Consider the following 16,645-nt stretch of genomic DNA (forward strand, 5'->3'; position numbering starts at 1 on the left):
GCCCGGCCCCTCCCGCCACAGCCCCTGGCCCCCTGTCTGCCAGCAGCCCTGCTCCTGCTGCCACCGCCGCTCCCATATGCTGATGGCACTGGCCCAGCTCGCACCCTCTGAAGACATGGAGCGATTGGGGCCGGTGCCAGCAGCTGGTGCAAGTAGCATCTGCTGCCCCGATCACCCCTCAGTAGCAGGGTGAAACGGAGAAGCCCTCAGGGCTGATCAGGACTGGCAGCCGCCATTCGCACCCGCTGATGGCACCAAGCAATCGGGCCAGCACCAGGCACAGGCAGTGGGTGTGAGTGGTGGCTCTGGTGCTGGCAGCAGTGTGAGTGCTGGGTGGGACCATGGTGCATAGGAGCAAAGAATTTTCAGTAACCACCAGAGGCTCACCCTGATGGCAGTGACTGGTGCCCTGCCTTGGTCAGGCGCCCCTGCTCACCTGCTCCACCATCCCACCACAGCCAACCCCTGCCATGTTCCATGCATGCCCCCTGGTGGTCAGCGACTATCATAGCGACCGATTGTTCAGTTGTTCTTGTTCCACCATTTGGTCTATTTGCATATTAGCCTTTTATTATATAGGATAACTGGAGTTTTATTCCTTTTAATCCCCTTCATCTTCTTGGCCCACCCCCACCCAACCCTCCTCTCTGGCGGGGTTAGTTCTCTGTGTTTATGAGTTGAAGAAACAGCACTTTAGTAGTAAGATAAGTGTTACTGTACAGGATAAATGGACTAATGGCATGAGAATTCATGAGTATGGCTATCTTAGAACTACTAATCGAAAAGAAAAATAATACAATTTATATCCTAAAATTATACCCATACAGAGACCATAGATCTATGATTGCAGTTGCATTTCTGGAACAATAAGTTCTAACATTACCTGTTGACAGCGTTTATAGATTGCTAGGTTTCTTGCAGTTTTAAAACCACAATATAATGGGTTTATGACACATTAGGAATGAGAAAAATAATAAAGTATCAAACAAAAATATTTTGAGCAATAGTAAGCAAGCTGTTTCCACTAAGTTTTGTGTAAAGATTAGAACTTTTCCTTTATCCTTCACTTTTCATGTATACTTTATTATATATATTTCACATCTTGTGAGATACTTTTTTTCCTTACAGTCAGCCTTCTTATACCTGTATTATTGAGGAACAATAGTTGAATGTAGTTTAATAAAGTAGGACTTTTCATTCAGCCAAAAACTCTTAACAAAACCTAGTCTACATTTTTAAATTGATTAAAAGCCATATTTATTCAGTCTACTAAAACTTTTATCCACTTCTTGTTGGAATATATTATATATGAAGTAAATATATTTTTAATCTAAAGTGATAATTTAAAGATTCTTTTATTTAAAGGTATCATTGGACTATATTATACAATAATATTTTGGGGAAAAACTACATAATAATCCACTTGATCTCAATTTTCACATAAATATTACTGATAATAACAAATGTTTATATTCTGGCTCTGATTGATTTATGTTTGTTTGTTTTTTGCCTAGAACTAAATGTTAAAATTATTTTAAACATAATATCTAGCACCATTTCAAGATTGTAGATCAGGTGCTGGAAAACTCTTGCCTGCAGACCCAATCTGGCCACACCAGGTTTTTGTTAATAAAGTTTTATTGGAACATAGCCATTCTCCTGTGCTTACATGGTATTTAGGGCTGTTTTCACACCACACAGGCCAGATTGAGTAGTTGCAACAAAGACTGTTATGTCCCGCAAAGCCTAAAATATTTACTATGTGGCCTATTGCAGAAAAGTTTCTGAACTCTATTATAGTGGTTCTAATTTGTAGTTTACCTAGTACTGTTTTCTACATGCATTTTCCTACTTAATTATCTTTACTATTTCCCACCTTTAGAAATATGACTACTTTTAGCAAAAACACCAGCTGTTTATCTATGAACCAACCTTCTTACACTTTTTAAAGCTGTGTTTTTTAATAGATTAAATTTCTTCATAGAACATTATGCCACAGCAATGACCTAAAAGACATGTGTTTGAACAATAGAGTATCCGAATCCAGAGCAACTAAGACTGATTTATTTTATGCAAATAAATATTTCCTAGATAGCTAGCGATAAACACTGAAAATATTTCTTTCTGTAACCATTAATAACATAGCAAGTGTCTGTTTTGAGAGGAAAGCCCTTGGCATATGTTCCTAAATTAATCGTTATTGGTAGCTAATGTGTAATTTGCATCGTATGATTAACAATTTGAAAAGACATCCTAGGTAAATACACCTGTCTTAACATCCTAGACTCCCTCAGGTTAGACAGTTTTACCATTTTGTGTGGAGATCTCTAAGGCCTGCAGATATCCACGTTTCCACTCGGCATGACCTTCCAGGGAGGCTCCACTTCCCAGAACCTTACAGCTAGGAGTAGTTCTAGCCAAGGAAATGTGCCCGAAGTCATGTGTGTGTCACCTGCTTCCAAGGCAGTCAAAGGCCAGCGTGCCTCTTCCATGTCCTGATTTGCCCTGCCTCTCGCTCCCCAGAAGCCATGGGCAGCGGCGGCTGCACCACAAGTGGAGAGGAAGTCTGGGCCTCTGAGTCTCTGGATGGAGGCGAGGAACTGCTAACACCTCTGACTTTGGACTAGAAATGAACTTTTCCTTTTCTTTCTTTCTTTTTTTACAAGACTGTCAAACAGATTTGGGAGTGTATGGCTGGCCAATTTGGTCATAGCTAATGAAATAGATGACTTCTAAGAAAATGTAAGTCTCCAAAATTGACCTCAGAATTGATCCATAACCGTGGAAGCAACGGGGAATGTTTTCAAAGAGTAAACCTCCAAAAAGTGCCGGGCCAGTCGTTTCGGGAGTGAATTTTGTAAAACCTTTGACGCATAGAGGACATAGAGGACTTCCATGTTATTCAAGTTGTTGCCCGTGGAGAGAAGAGATATGCACCTGTCATTACTATTTCTAGAAAAACACCCAGCTCCTGTCCTCCCAGCAGTGGGGATTTTCTCAACCTCGGTGATAAATGGGTTGAGTGGGGGATGCACTGTGACTATGTTTGCACTGAGGTCGGTCTTCTATGGGTCACACTCGTGTTCCCATGCTCGGACCTTTGCAGCGGAAGTTCGGTGCTTTTCTCTAAGAAGCCCAGAGCCTCTTTGTATTAGGGTGCTTACTCTCAGCCTCATGAAGTGGGTGAACCAGCAGGGAAGCTCTAAGACTTAGGGGTTTTAGATAATAGTGCCCCAGACAGTGTTTTCCTTTATCAAAGGTGTGTATAATTTATTATACTTTGTATTTCTCTGTGAGGAGATAAGGTATACGTTTCTAAAGGCTCCTAGTTCTGCGCCTCATAGATAGGGAGCCCACGTGTCCCATTTTGCCTGGGACAGTCCCAAGTAATGACCATGGTGCGCCGCCCCCTTCTCCCCCCCTCCCACTTCTCACCACCATAGTTGTTGATAGAACCTCCTTTGATCTTGAAAGTGTCCCAGTTTGGAAGATGAATTATATGGCCCCTTTGTTCAGCGGCCATAATAAAGCCAAATGAGCTGTTTCTTGGAGGCATTAGATAAGGCACAGTTTGGTCTTTCTCCTGCTAGCAAAGGCCGGCTGGCGAGTCCACGCAGCTGAAAGACAGCACAGCCATTTTTGTTCCTTGTGGCATATCTTGAGACATTTCTGATTTGTTCAAAACACTGAATTGCTCACTTAGGTGAGCCTGTTCATCAGTTTGAGAATTAGTTGACAAGGTAAATTGCTTCTTGAAAAGGCTTGATCTTGGTTGAAAATCAGCTAGGTTTAGGGAATAGTGGAACTATCCGTTGGGTTTTCCTGGGAATATGAAATTGTTGCATTTGCACAAAGAAAGACACATTTTGTGTGATTTGCCAACTCTTCAATTACAATTCATTAAAAAGTGTAAAGTTTGGAAACTGGGGGCTCTGACTGCATTCACCCTGCATTAACCGACTGCTAGCTTCTATCAGATGACTGTGCAAAAGAAATGCTTACTGACTTGACAGAGAGCAGGGCTTTTGGTTGCATGAATTATGCCTGGTAACAGAAAACATTTGGGAAAATATGTATTTGTTTTCTGAAAATCTGAAGTCCCCATTCTGTTGGGAGCTCTAATTTTATTTTAATTTAAAGGAGAACAGCTAACTCAACTGCGTGCCAACAACTAGGGGATAATTTGTGAGTATGAGGAAGGTATAGAAGTGAAAACCTGGGAGCGGACTAACAGAAATCACACAACTGAAATGAATGTTACCATGTAATTAAAAGACTTTCTCAAAATATATTTAAGATAGAGGTAAGTGAATCTCCTAACTTCACAATCTGAGACTATTGTTTTTGGGTCAAACGAAGGTGATATTATGGCTCATCTCGTGCCCCTTTCTGTCTTCTCGTTCCAGTTGTGCTGTCTCTCTCTGTTTCTGGATTGTGATAGTCTCCCAGGACCTCTGGGCTTTGAGATTGCTTTTTCTTAAAAATTTTGTGAGTGCTCCTTCCAGATATAGTTCCTTTCTGTCACTCAATTCCCAGCTCGAATATCCTCCCCTCCAAGAACTATTCAGTCTAAGGGGATTGTCCTATTCCTTTTCATCCCATTGTCCTGCATTATTTCAGCCACAGGACTCTATTTAGATTTACTTTTAAGTTTATGTAGTTTCCTTTTTTCCCACTAGCAGGTAAAATCCCTAAGGACAGAGGTCTTGTTTTATGTTGTACATTGCTATACCCCAAGGGTGCATAAAAGATCTAGTATGCAAAATTTAAATTGCAATTTGTGGAAAATGAGGTTGCTATATTTCTATAAGTTGACACACATAAAATTATTGAGCATGCGTATAAATTGTTTAATGAGCACATTATTGTGTATATTGTTGGAACTTCTGGTCTCAATTTATAATTTAAATTGTGCCTAACAACATAAAATCTTCACAAATCAATTAACCTGGAGGCCAAAATAATACAATAAAACACAGCTTTTTTCTTTGAGGCATAATAAGCAAGTGCAAATGTTCTAACATTGCTAAGTGAAAAGGTACAATAATCCGCTATTTAAGCCAAATGCAAAATTGGAAAATTTTGTTCTTCAATTCACACAATATATACCTGCTTTTCCCAAATAAATCTTATTCATGTTGGCATAAATGAGGTAAAAACCAAACAACACCCTGAAATACTTTTCTAAGCAATTATTGAGCTTTATATTGCAAAAATATTGGAAATGAAGCACATACTTAACATAGTAGATAGAATATGAAAAAATAACTTTTAATATGTATATAAAGATACTCCAGTTTTGAGTTAGGGTAACTCAGCTTCAATTCCTGATGAAAAATACGAACTTCTCAGAGAACTGGACAGAGTGGTTAATAACTGTGTGCACATTTATGACCTTCCACGAGAGTCAACCAGGCATCAGATTATCTATTCTTAAAAATCTTTGGAAACATTCTTTATCCTAAGTCTAAGGAGACTTCACATTACCTTTTCCACTGGTTTATTATTGCTGTTGAGAATGATGAACTGCTAAAGAATAGGGGCCAGGGTCTGAGCTTTGTGTTTTTATAGTGATAACTGACTCACCTTCAGGAAAATTCTACCAGCATCCTGGGGAATGTGATATCAAGAGCATGCCCTTGTCATGTGTGGCCAACAGCAATTTGCAAACAGTTTCCAAATGACATTCTGCATATCCAAGCTTTATTTGGATGCCTACACATCCGCTCTTCTATTAGCTGTATTATCAAATTGCTTTGAGTGGGTGTACTTCAAATATTTGAAAGCTTTTCCATTCTTAAGAAGCCCCGATAATGCATGTGATGATGATCTCAATTATTTTCTATCATGTTGAGTTTTACAGGACTTGTTCAGAATGGAACAGAGAGATATTAAAATATGGTTTCCTAGTAACTTTGCAATGTAGAATTTTAAAAGTTATATTGAGATCACCTAGGAGATTTTAAGATTGGCAGGAATTTTTATGTCTTAAGTATCCAGATGTTAATGTGAAAAACAGCTTTTAAGATGTATTTTGTTTCTTTGAGTACACAGCAATGAATATTCATATAATATATGTACATGAGAATTTTTCTCCTATCATTTCTCTGATTTAATATTCAGCTATCTATATTTTGTTAAAAATTCTCTTTCCCACTTCCAAATTATTGTAAACACAAAGTAAGCATTTAAAAATAGTTCAGTGGCCGAAACCGGTTTGGCTCAGTGGATAGAGCGTCAGCCTGCGGACTGAAGGGTCCCAGGTTCGATTCCGGTCAAGGGCATGTACCTGGGTTGCAGGCACATCCCCAGTGGGAGATGTGCAGGAGGCAGCTGATCGATGTTTCTCTCTCATCGATGTTTCTGACTCTCTATCTCTCTCCCTTCCTCTCTGTAAAAAATCAATAAAATATATTTAAAAAAAAATAGTTCCGTGGTAGCAATAATACATATTTACATGTAACTATTAAAACTTGTAACATAAGTTATCTGTACCCGAGATTAATTAGAGAATTCTAAGGACTTATAGAACCAATGGAGCCGTAACATGGCAATTCTACAATTATGGCTGTTAGGACTGAGAGAGCAAAGTCTTGACCACTCAGTGAAAACAGAGTTAAACTGCATATTGGAGGCATTAAAAGACTGTTCTAAGGTCACAAAGCTACTACGTCACAGGGTTTATGTCTCATGATTCTAAGTCAGTGTTCTCACTGACCATATTATGGGCTTTTCATATAGACATTCTCAAATAGTGAGTATAACAGCAGTGATTTAAAATGAGGAGTTCTCTTGGTGAATCCTTGCTATAATATCTATAGCAATGAGTCTCAGACGTTACAGGTGTGCATAAGGATTATATCAAGTGCTTATTTTAAAATAAAGATGTTTGCATTCCATCTCCAGCAGGACTGTGGGATTACGGAGACAGCGTTCAGTTGATCAGCAGCCTAGCCAGGATCTCTAGCCAAGTTCTGGTCAGGATCTCCAGCGAAGTTCTGGTTAGGATCTCCAGCCAGGTTCTGTGTCCATGTTCTCTTGCTAGGTTCTCCAGCCAGGTTCTCCAGGTTCTCCAGCCAGGTTCTATAGCCATGTGCCCTTGCTAGGTTCTCCAGCCAGGTTCTGTCCCGGTTCTCCAGCCAGGTTCAGTCACCAGGTTCTAGTCAGGTTCTCTTGCCATGTTCTATCCAGGTTCTGTAGCCAGGTTCTGTCTCTAGGTTCTTCAGCCAGGTTCTCTTGCTAGGTTCTGTCTCTAGGTTCTGTGGCCAGTTTCTGTCCAGGATCTTTTGCCATGTTCTCTCGCTAGGTTCTGTCTCTAGGTTCTGTGGCCAGTTTCTGTCCAGGATCTTTTGCCATGTTCTCTCCAGCGAAGTTCTTCTGACTCTAGGTTCTGTGTAGGTTCTGTGTCTAGGTTCTGTGTCCTGTTGTCTTGTTATATCTGTATTTATACCAGTTGATTCCAATCCTATCAATCTCTATTCCAAAGGTTAGGGTGTTTCTTATCTCCATTCCAGGGAGTAAAGATTATGTAGCTTAAGCATGATTGTTCATAATTAAAGTGATTAATTACCCGCCTGGCACTTAGTTAAGGGGTTTTATTCCCTCCCTAACTTCAGGGGAAAATCCCTACCTGGGGAAACAACCTTTCTCAGAGTGGTGACCTTGGTTAAAACACATAGTGCCAAGAAGGTGAGCAAACATATTAAGAACAGTATGCCATATATGCCAGGTCCCTTGAAACAGCAAAGATGGACTGGCTCCCGGCAGGGTTTTTGTTTAATTGAATTATCTCTGTCAAAAGTTATTGATGGCACATGCTTACCCATCATGTGTCCTGGCCAAAAGGGGAAAATAAAAAAAAAAGAGGCTGATTTCAGAATAGTGATTGCCCTATCAATGTAAATGTCAGTGGAAATAAATGAAAACATTTATTTTAATATGAAAACAGATTATTGAAGTCTCCATTTTCTACTCTAAATATGTATATAATGGTCTATCAAATAGATGTCAAAAATTAATGTGCAGAATCAAAGTAATCAGCTTTAATTGTGCAGGAAAATTCAGGTCACCTCTCAACCTAGATGAGGAAAGATGTCCAAATTTTATTTTGGCTATTTAGCATTCCCCAACGTAATTTGCTATTTTAATTTTCCAGCCTCCTAAATTAACTATTCAATCTTTCCCCATTCAGATATCTACACAACACCTGTTTGGCATGAGGACAAAAAGGGTTAGAAGAAATGATGTTTGTGAGTCTCAAACTAGTGTTAAACTAGTCCTTTTATCCACTGGCAAGTCCTTAACAATCTGTTTGCTTCCTATTAACCCTGGTTGTTCCAACCTGCTGGACCCCTGGCAAACAAAGTCCTCATTTGGTGACAGCACCTGCCCAGTTTCTCTAGCTCTTAATCTTCCACTTAATTCCTAAGATGAGAACATATCTGGTTCTTTCAACAATATGCTCAAATTGGAGTTGTACTTCTAGCGATGGAATCTTCTGGTTTGGATTCAGGACTGCCTATGTACTGCCTATGTAGTCATATAGACCGCTTTTTTCTCTAGCATCCTCTAACTTCCGCAGAAATGCATAGATATTGATCTTGGGAACTATTTAAGATTATGGAAGTCAAACTTGAAGTACTAGTTTTAAAGACTAAACTATATGGTTTGACCAACTGTATGGTATTTTTTTGTTTACCTTTACTGCGCTTCTTATAACTTTTGAGTTTGAACCTGTGGGTCACTATATAAGTAAATGGCAAGTAGTGATCGATCAATTTTATTTGTTAGGGTTATTATGACCTTTGCCTACAAACTGTAAAATTTAACCAATTTTTACCTGATAAACACATTTTCATTTTTAGTGTGCTCTGCTAGTAACTGAAAAGTTGGCAAAGAACATGTTGACTAATTACATAGAACCAAGTTATACTGGCAGTTATAAATATTTTTACTACCTTGATTAGACCATAGACTTTGAAATTAGATGACTTGACAAGTATAGCATTTTACACAATATGTTTGGCCCACATTTTGTGGAACACTGCCTCCATACTTGATTGTTTATTTCTCACTCAGCTTTCTCTGATCATAACATTAACTCACTCAGCAATAACTTCACCCATAAATTAATATTGCATTATTACATTTTGACAGCTATATTGATAAAATAAGATCCATAACAATAGCTGATTTATTGAGTGCTTAGCCCTACTGTAAGCACTTTCTGTTTATGTCCTCAGTCCTTGCAAAACGCTAATGAGACCAGGACTGTGATTGTGGAGCTGTGGTGCACAGAGGTTAAGTAACTCACTCAAGGTCGGGAAGGTGACACTAATTTAAATTCAAGGAGCATTGTAGTTGTCCAGGTTCCAGACAGGCAGGAGAAATGTTGAAATTAGCATCATGCCTATTTGAATATGTTAAAGTCTACTCATTTCTAGTCAACTTAATGTAAGAACAACTAAAAGAAAGGGGATAAAGATATGAATACCAACTAGTCACCGTTTGTTATATAATTTATGACAAAGTCTTATATGAAATTATTATACTTTAGTGTATTCAGATTAATCAGGTGTGATTGTAAAATTAGATTAAACATTTATATTATACAACTATGTCAATAAACCAACATTTTAATGTCAAATTTTCAGTAGGTTTAAAGTATGTTTTCTCACTGACAATAGAAATAAAAATAAAATGTATTAAATGAATACTGCACATACAAATAAGTTTAGAAAAAGGATGATATTTACTCTCATGACAATTAGGAGCAACCATGGCTATTGTTAAATTACAAACAAAATTTAAACATTGTTAAATTCTAAGTAAAAAGGAAAGTTTAGCCCTGCCCTGCGTAGCTCAGTTGGTTTGGAGCATCATCATGTGCACCTAAAGGCTGCCAGTTCTGTTCCCTGTCAGACACATACTTAGGTTCTGAGTTCACTCCCCAGTGGGGACGCATGGGGGGCAACTGATAGTTGTTTCATCTCTCTCTCTCTCTCTCTCTCTCTCTCTCTCTCTCTCTCTCTCTCTCTCTCTCTCTCTCTCTCTCTCTCTCTCTCTCTCTCTCTCTCTCTCTCCCCCCCCCTCTTTCTTTCTCTTTCTCTTTCATCACCTCTCTCTAAAATCAGTGAAACATATCGTGGGATGAGGATTTGGAAAAAAAAGAGAAATTTAAAATCCTGGTTTATCTTTGTAATTTTCAGAAGGAAAGCTGAAAGTAAAAGAGAAGTTGTTTGCAATTGTGGTGCAAATGCCATGTAAGTTGATCGCATTTCTCTGAGTGTCCTGGAGGACGTGTGTATTTTATGACACATTCATGGTTTAGACCAGTGGTCACCAGCCAGTGGTTGTCCGTGAGGTCCGAAAGGTTGGCGACCACTGGTTTAGACACTGCCATCTGGGAGGGTGATATCTTTACTTGATGGCATCCAAGTCCAAGAGGCTGATGTGAGGACAAGGGGGGAAAGGATGTCCTATCAGCAAGGCACAATAAACCTGTCACCTGGGCTCTATTCCCTAGTTTTCAGTCTCAAATGTCTGCTTTATGAAAGCATCCTTCTTGTAACTTTAAACAATTCTAGACTCTGCAGTTTCCTCCAATAGTTAACATCTCCATTTATGTAAAATAAATGACTGCAATTGTGGTTTTTTTGAACATATTAAGGCAAAATCATTTTTATGGTAGAGAAATAGAGTCGATTTTCTGAAGTGGTTACAGAAAAATATATTACTACTTTAAAAAGACAGAATTAATGAAGCTGTACATCAGAAAAGTAATTTTAAGCTTCCCTTAAAGGACAGATTCTCATGTAATCGATGTGAAAGGATGGGCTGAGGAGATAGCTTGAATTCCAGCTCCAACACTGATCATGAGTGTGAATTTAGTTACATCCCTAGTACAGTTTCCTTGTATAACACGTGGACAGTCAAGAATATGATCAAACATCAGAATATATACAGTGCTGCGGATATTGCATAGCACACGGATACTCAGGAAGTGGTAGTTTTCTACTTTCAGATTCTATTCCTACTCAGTGATATTGGTGATTTGACACATACCTTGGCTGCCGGACATTTACATTATCCCTTTGCCGCTGTGCAAACACCATGAGATAGGAGAGAAATGAGATACGAGGCATATGATGATAATGGTAACTGAAAAATAACATTTGATGTAAATGTTACAAATAAAAATATAAAGGCCCATTTAATTTAAGTATAAGAAATCTAGGTTAATAAATGCATGCGATGCATTATATTTTCTTAGTTGGATGCTGTTAGGTACTCTAGCTTATTTGCAGAAAATGATATTCTGAGTAAATTTAAGGATTTAACCCTCTTTTTGTTGTTGTTTTTTCTCTGAACCTTGGAAGCTTTAATATGGTAGTACTAACTCAGCTGAACCCACATAAAAAGGAGATTTACATTAATGAATAATTAAATATAATATCTGAAATTAAAATCAGTCTCATTAAATAAACACTGTCTATTTTTCTGGCAAGTTATTTAGTATACCCATGTGAGCAAGATTTATTCAGGATGACAGTTCATTGATCACAGTGGTATCTGAAAATACTTGGGAATCAGTCGGACTTTTGTTATTGGCAGGAATACATCAAAATCCCAAGTATGAAAAAAACAACGTGGGAAGTAAAACCAGTCTTTGAGTTGTCAAGAATGTTTCTTTTCCGCTTTTACAGCAGGGATGTTAACAATGACATCACATATGTAGGCATCCCAACATGCATGTAGGACTATGTTGAGAAGGATACAGCAAAGACTGGAAAATTACATGCTGTCTCCTCCACAGGGCTGAAGATCTCCTGAGCCTCTTGATGTACATAGTAGATTCTGGTCAAAATTTAAAGCATCCAGCAGAATGTCCTAAGTTAGTTATTTTGGAGCACTGATTATGTGTTGTACACTTTCAGTCCCCACAATAGTCCTAATTTTGGCTGTCTATGTTTGTGTAAGTTATTTAACATTATGAAGCCTCATTTTCTTCATAAAAACACAAACAATTGATTGCATAGATATGATGGGCTTATTTTGAGGATAAAATAAGATAATGTGCATCTATCAAATGACTTGGTCACTTGGCACAGAGTAGATTGAGCATGTAATCATAATTATTGTCACTAAATTATACTGACCATTGCTAATGAAACTAAGAGAAAGAGGAAATGTATTTGGTGTGGTTTTATAAAATAAAGCCTTAGAAGAAAAAGTCTTTGGTTTGTAGCTGAGCAAAACATTACATCAGAGATTAATAATAATAAATATATTGCATCAGACATCAGGATGTACTAAGACCCTGATTTCTTTGGAAAATCTTTTAATAGTGCCAGCTTTGTTGCTTCAAACAACTTATAGAATGTCTTCATATGTTTATTTTGCTCCTCTGAATAAGCAGTGACATGTAATCAATAATCTTTGATCCTTTATAATTCGTAGCAGACATAAAATGATTAAAATATCAGTATAGGCTGTATTTGATTGTGCTATTTAAGAACATCACAGGCATACTTATCAAAAGAAGATACCTGTGGTATCTATAAGGAACTAAGAACAATAACCGTGGGCACTATTGATCTAAACAATATTAATGATGGTGTACCAAGGATTCCACATTCTTATAGAAAACAGATTCGCTCATTTGGAGGTTTGCCACATGCAAGGCAATCATTTCTTTAAAAACTTTAAATGACATAATACATATTTTCAAATGTAGTCTCATGACCATGAGAATATTTTGTAATTATTTTAATGATTTTTTATAGGGAAGTGATCAAAGAATGTAAATAACTATAAAACATTCATTTAAAAGTGAAGGAGGGGTAAATGGGGGGAAAAGGGACAACTGTAATAAATTTCAACAATAAAAATAAAATAAAAATAATAAAAAATGGACCATGAAGCACAAGAAAGAATTTAACTCTTAAATCCAGTTCTCTTAGGAAGAGTTGGAGGCAAGTTGTCATGGATTTAATGAAATAGTAAATCCATTTATTAAGGAAAAATCTATGTTTTTAAAAGGCCATTTTATTAGAATTAGAAATAAAGATAATTTTTTATGGCAGTTAATTTACCTAATATATTAATTTTTTAATGAATAAAGTTTAGGTTGTATGAATTCTACATGTGAAAATTAGTGGCACTCATTTTTAAGAAGAGAATCAACTATGTGCTTACTGATTCTTCAGTGATTGATTACAAGGTTTAATTGATTTAGCTTTGATAACAACATGGAAAATTAACTGATTTATAATTGATCAAAGAAAGGTGGGAAATTGATGTGAATGTTTATCATCTGTGGTTTCTTTGCTTCCATGATACAGTTCTAATTTTCTTTGTACATTAATACAACCCTGTCTGTATTACTTTTTTGTGTGTTAAGCTCTATATATCAAGCTATTTGATATAGTATTTTATCTTAACATGACTATGAGTTAATAAGCTGCAGATCTAAGAGAGCAAGTCTGTTCTCAAACAGAAGTTTCTCTGTAGAAGTAAATCAAATTAATTAATTAATTAATTAATTAATTAAATCTGACTGTGAAATTCAGTGCTTTGATCTATACTTTTTGGGGGAAAAAAGCAAGGAAGTTAAGTACTGTCTGAGTAAACCTTTTGTGCATAAGTGATCTTCAAAGTCAACCTTTCAGAGTAAGGTCATTTCAGAAATGACAGAAAGTCAATGGAGCAATAATCAGAGAATTGTTGCTTTATTCAATTAAAGCCCCACTAATGGTCTTTAAGTCATATTGACTTGATAAGAAGATGGCAAGGGAAATAACCCCAAAGTTACAAAGGTCCTCTGAGGGATAATAGATGTAAATTGTAGACAAATAAGCATTGAAACATCATTTCTACTTCCAGGTCACTTGGAAATGACTTTGCATATTGTATGTCATATGGTCTGTCCCAGTTTACAGTAATGAAGACAGAGATCTCATCTTGCTTATCTTCACACGGGCTTAGTAATTTCTGAAAATCGCTTAGTGTTTTGGAAATCGACTTCATCCCCAACACCCTCTTCCTCTTTGCCTCTTTGTCTTTCTTTCTCTCTTTCTCTGTGTGTGTGTGTTAATTAGTCACATGTGTTTATCTCCTACTTAATATTGCCTGAACGCCATGTTGTGGAGTGGGTGGGTGGTGGGAATTCAAAATAAGTTAAACTAAACCACTTTGTCTTCATCACACACACACACACACACACCTGCGCGCACGCACACATGCATATAATATGTGACACATGGCTCTTATCCTTAAGAAAATCTCATTTTAGTTAAGGATCAAGAGTAAAATGAGCAACAAATCTAAAGAACTACATAAGAAGTGCAGTGCCTCAATCCATTGAAAACTAGTGTTTACAATTTTTTCTCATTTAACTTCAGTTGTTGTTTTTTTTAATTTCAATGAATTCATTATGAATGTAGTTTACATTCTGAGGTGCTTCAACATATGAATTTTGTGGGGACACACTTCAGCCCATAACACCTGCCACCAACCCAGTCTTTGGAGAAAGAGGCCAGGATGCCGGGCTGTTGCTGGGAACTTTCCTGGGAGTAAACGTGGGTGATGACAATTTCACAAGCAGTGGCCTTCAGGTAATGTGGGTGGAGGAGAGCGACTAGGCTTCGTGAGCAGTGTTGTTGCTTCTGAGAAACTGGCTCGAGAAAGGTAAAGGATCAGAGCCACGCATGCTGGAAATCCAGTATCATAGCTTTGCTTGAAAATCAGCCTGGAACATGGCCTGGAGCTACCCTATCACTGCCTTGCCTCCCCCATAAATAAATGATCCAGGGCTCAAAATAAGAAAGTATTGAAAGGGAACCAGCATGAAATCTTTACAGAAATGCCACAAAAATAAAAATAAAAAAATAACAAGACAAAAGACAAACCAATGAAAAAAATCACTAGAGAATAGAGGAGAAGTGGTACAGAAATGAAAAGTTAAACAGTAACAGAAATGTGGCAAGAAATCTGAAATGCATTTTGTTAGTACATCTGAACAAAGTAAGGAACAGGAAACCATTCAAGAATATAACTGAAGAAAATATGTTATTAAAAGAGAAAGCTTGAATCTACAGAATGAATGGACCAAACATATCCTTAAGAAATTAAGGGAATAATTGCATTTGAGACATAGCCTAGTTACCCTAGTAAAATTACTAAATGCTAAAGAAAAAGATATTTGCCCTAAGCAGATACATAAAATTCAAGTCATCTATGAGGCAATACTGTTAATTTAGTCTTATAGTTACCCACAATGGTCAAGACTAAAAGAAAATAGAGCCTATAAAGTTTTCTAAAAAAGGTGTAAGTCAAAGAGTTTATAGACCAAAGCAGGCAAAGTGTCTACAAAGGCAGCAGATAAATACTTTTGTGAACACGAAAGAAATCAATAAATACAGTTTCCATGGTCTTTGATGAAATTATAATGATAAAAATCTAACAACAATAATTTAACAAAGACTGGCCGTGAACACTGAATCCAATTAAATGTATGACAAAAGACTCAAATCACTATGTGAATTATGGTTTTAAAACAGAATGTGGAAGTTTTAAGTACTGACAATGCAAAAATCACGTCTTTAAAGGCTGAGCTTGGGAGGAGGAAAGAAAAGTGCGCAGACTCTGCAAGCATGTGGATTTATAAAGCTGAGGGTCAAAAGATATAATTTAAAACTCATAAAGCAGGTAATGTAAGTATTAGTATACTTAAATAGCATGACGATAACCATTAAGAAAATGATATACTCAATGAAATTGAGAGGGGAAATATGTTACTTAAATTGTTACTTACAGTTGAGAAACTAGAGAGAAAAGGAGATTAGAATATTATATAAAATTATAGTTATAAGTATAACCATGAGAATAAAAATACATCTAATTATCAGAAGGAAGGTAAAGAAAGCAAAGACTATATATACAGAGAACATAACCTGTGATGATAGAAGATCAAATATATGTCATATCAATAAATGTAGATGAATATAAGTAGACCAAACATCCTATTAAACCAAATGACTCATCAATTGGATTAAGAGGCAAAAATTCAACATGTGCTGTATGCAGCTGGTTCTGCTGATTGCTTTGTTGGGGCTGGATTTGAAAGTGCTAAGTCTGGAAATGAGAAAACAGTCAAAAAGCTATTACAGGTTTTTTCACAGGAGAGATGATGGGGTCTTGATCTGAGATAGAGGGTGGATTTAAGAAATCAGGAGAATCTCAGAGAAGAAGTATTTGTTGTTGACTAGATGTGGGATTGAGAGAGAAAGAGGGTGTCTCCAGGTTTTCTAATGGGATCACCTTCAACTGAGAGAATATTAGTAAGGGTTTTGAAGAGAAAGATGGTTCATTTATCTTCATCTCTTGAGTTGGATGGGTCTGTGGGCTACCTGAGTAGATTTGCTGGGTGCACATTATCTACATTAATCCAAATCTCAGTGGACAGGTCTAGGAAGAAGGTAATGACTTCGGAACTTTTCCCAGTAGAGGGAGTAGAATAATGTGATATTTATGTCTAGTGTGAACAAAAGTAAAGACAAAAGTAAAACTTAGGACAGTTCTGGAGTTCAGCATAGAAGGAGGGCAATGGAGATGGAAAATGGGAGGAAGATGAAATCCTCTTTTT

The 16,645-nt window shown here is 37.2% G+C and overlaps 1 protein-coding gene across 2 annotated transcripts in view; it reads left to right on the forward strand.

The window, feature by feature from the left end:
- SGCZ (sarcoglycan zeta) overlaps window positions 1–16,645 on the forward strand; it is a 644,756-nt gene that overhangs the window by 110,349 nt on the left and 517,762 nt on the right. The window lies entirely within an intron of this gene.

Source organism: Myotis nattereri (assembly GCF_964212035.1).
Source record: "Myotis nattereri genome assembly, chromosome: 2".
Taxonomy (NCBI): domain Eukaryota; kingdom Metazoa; phylum Chordata; class Mammalia; order Chiroptera; family Vespertilionidae; genus Myotis; species Myotis nattereri.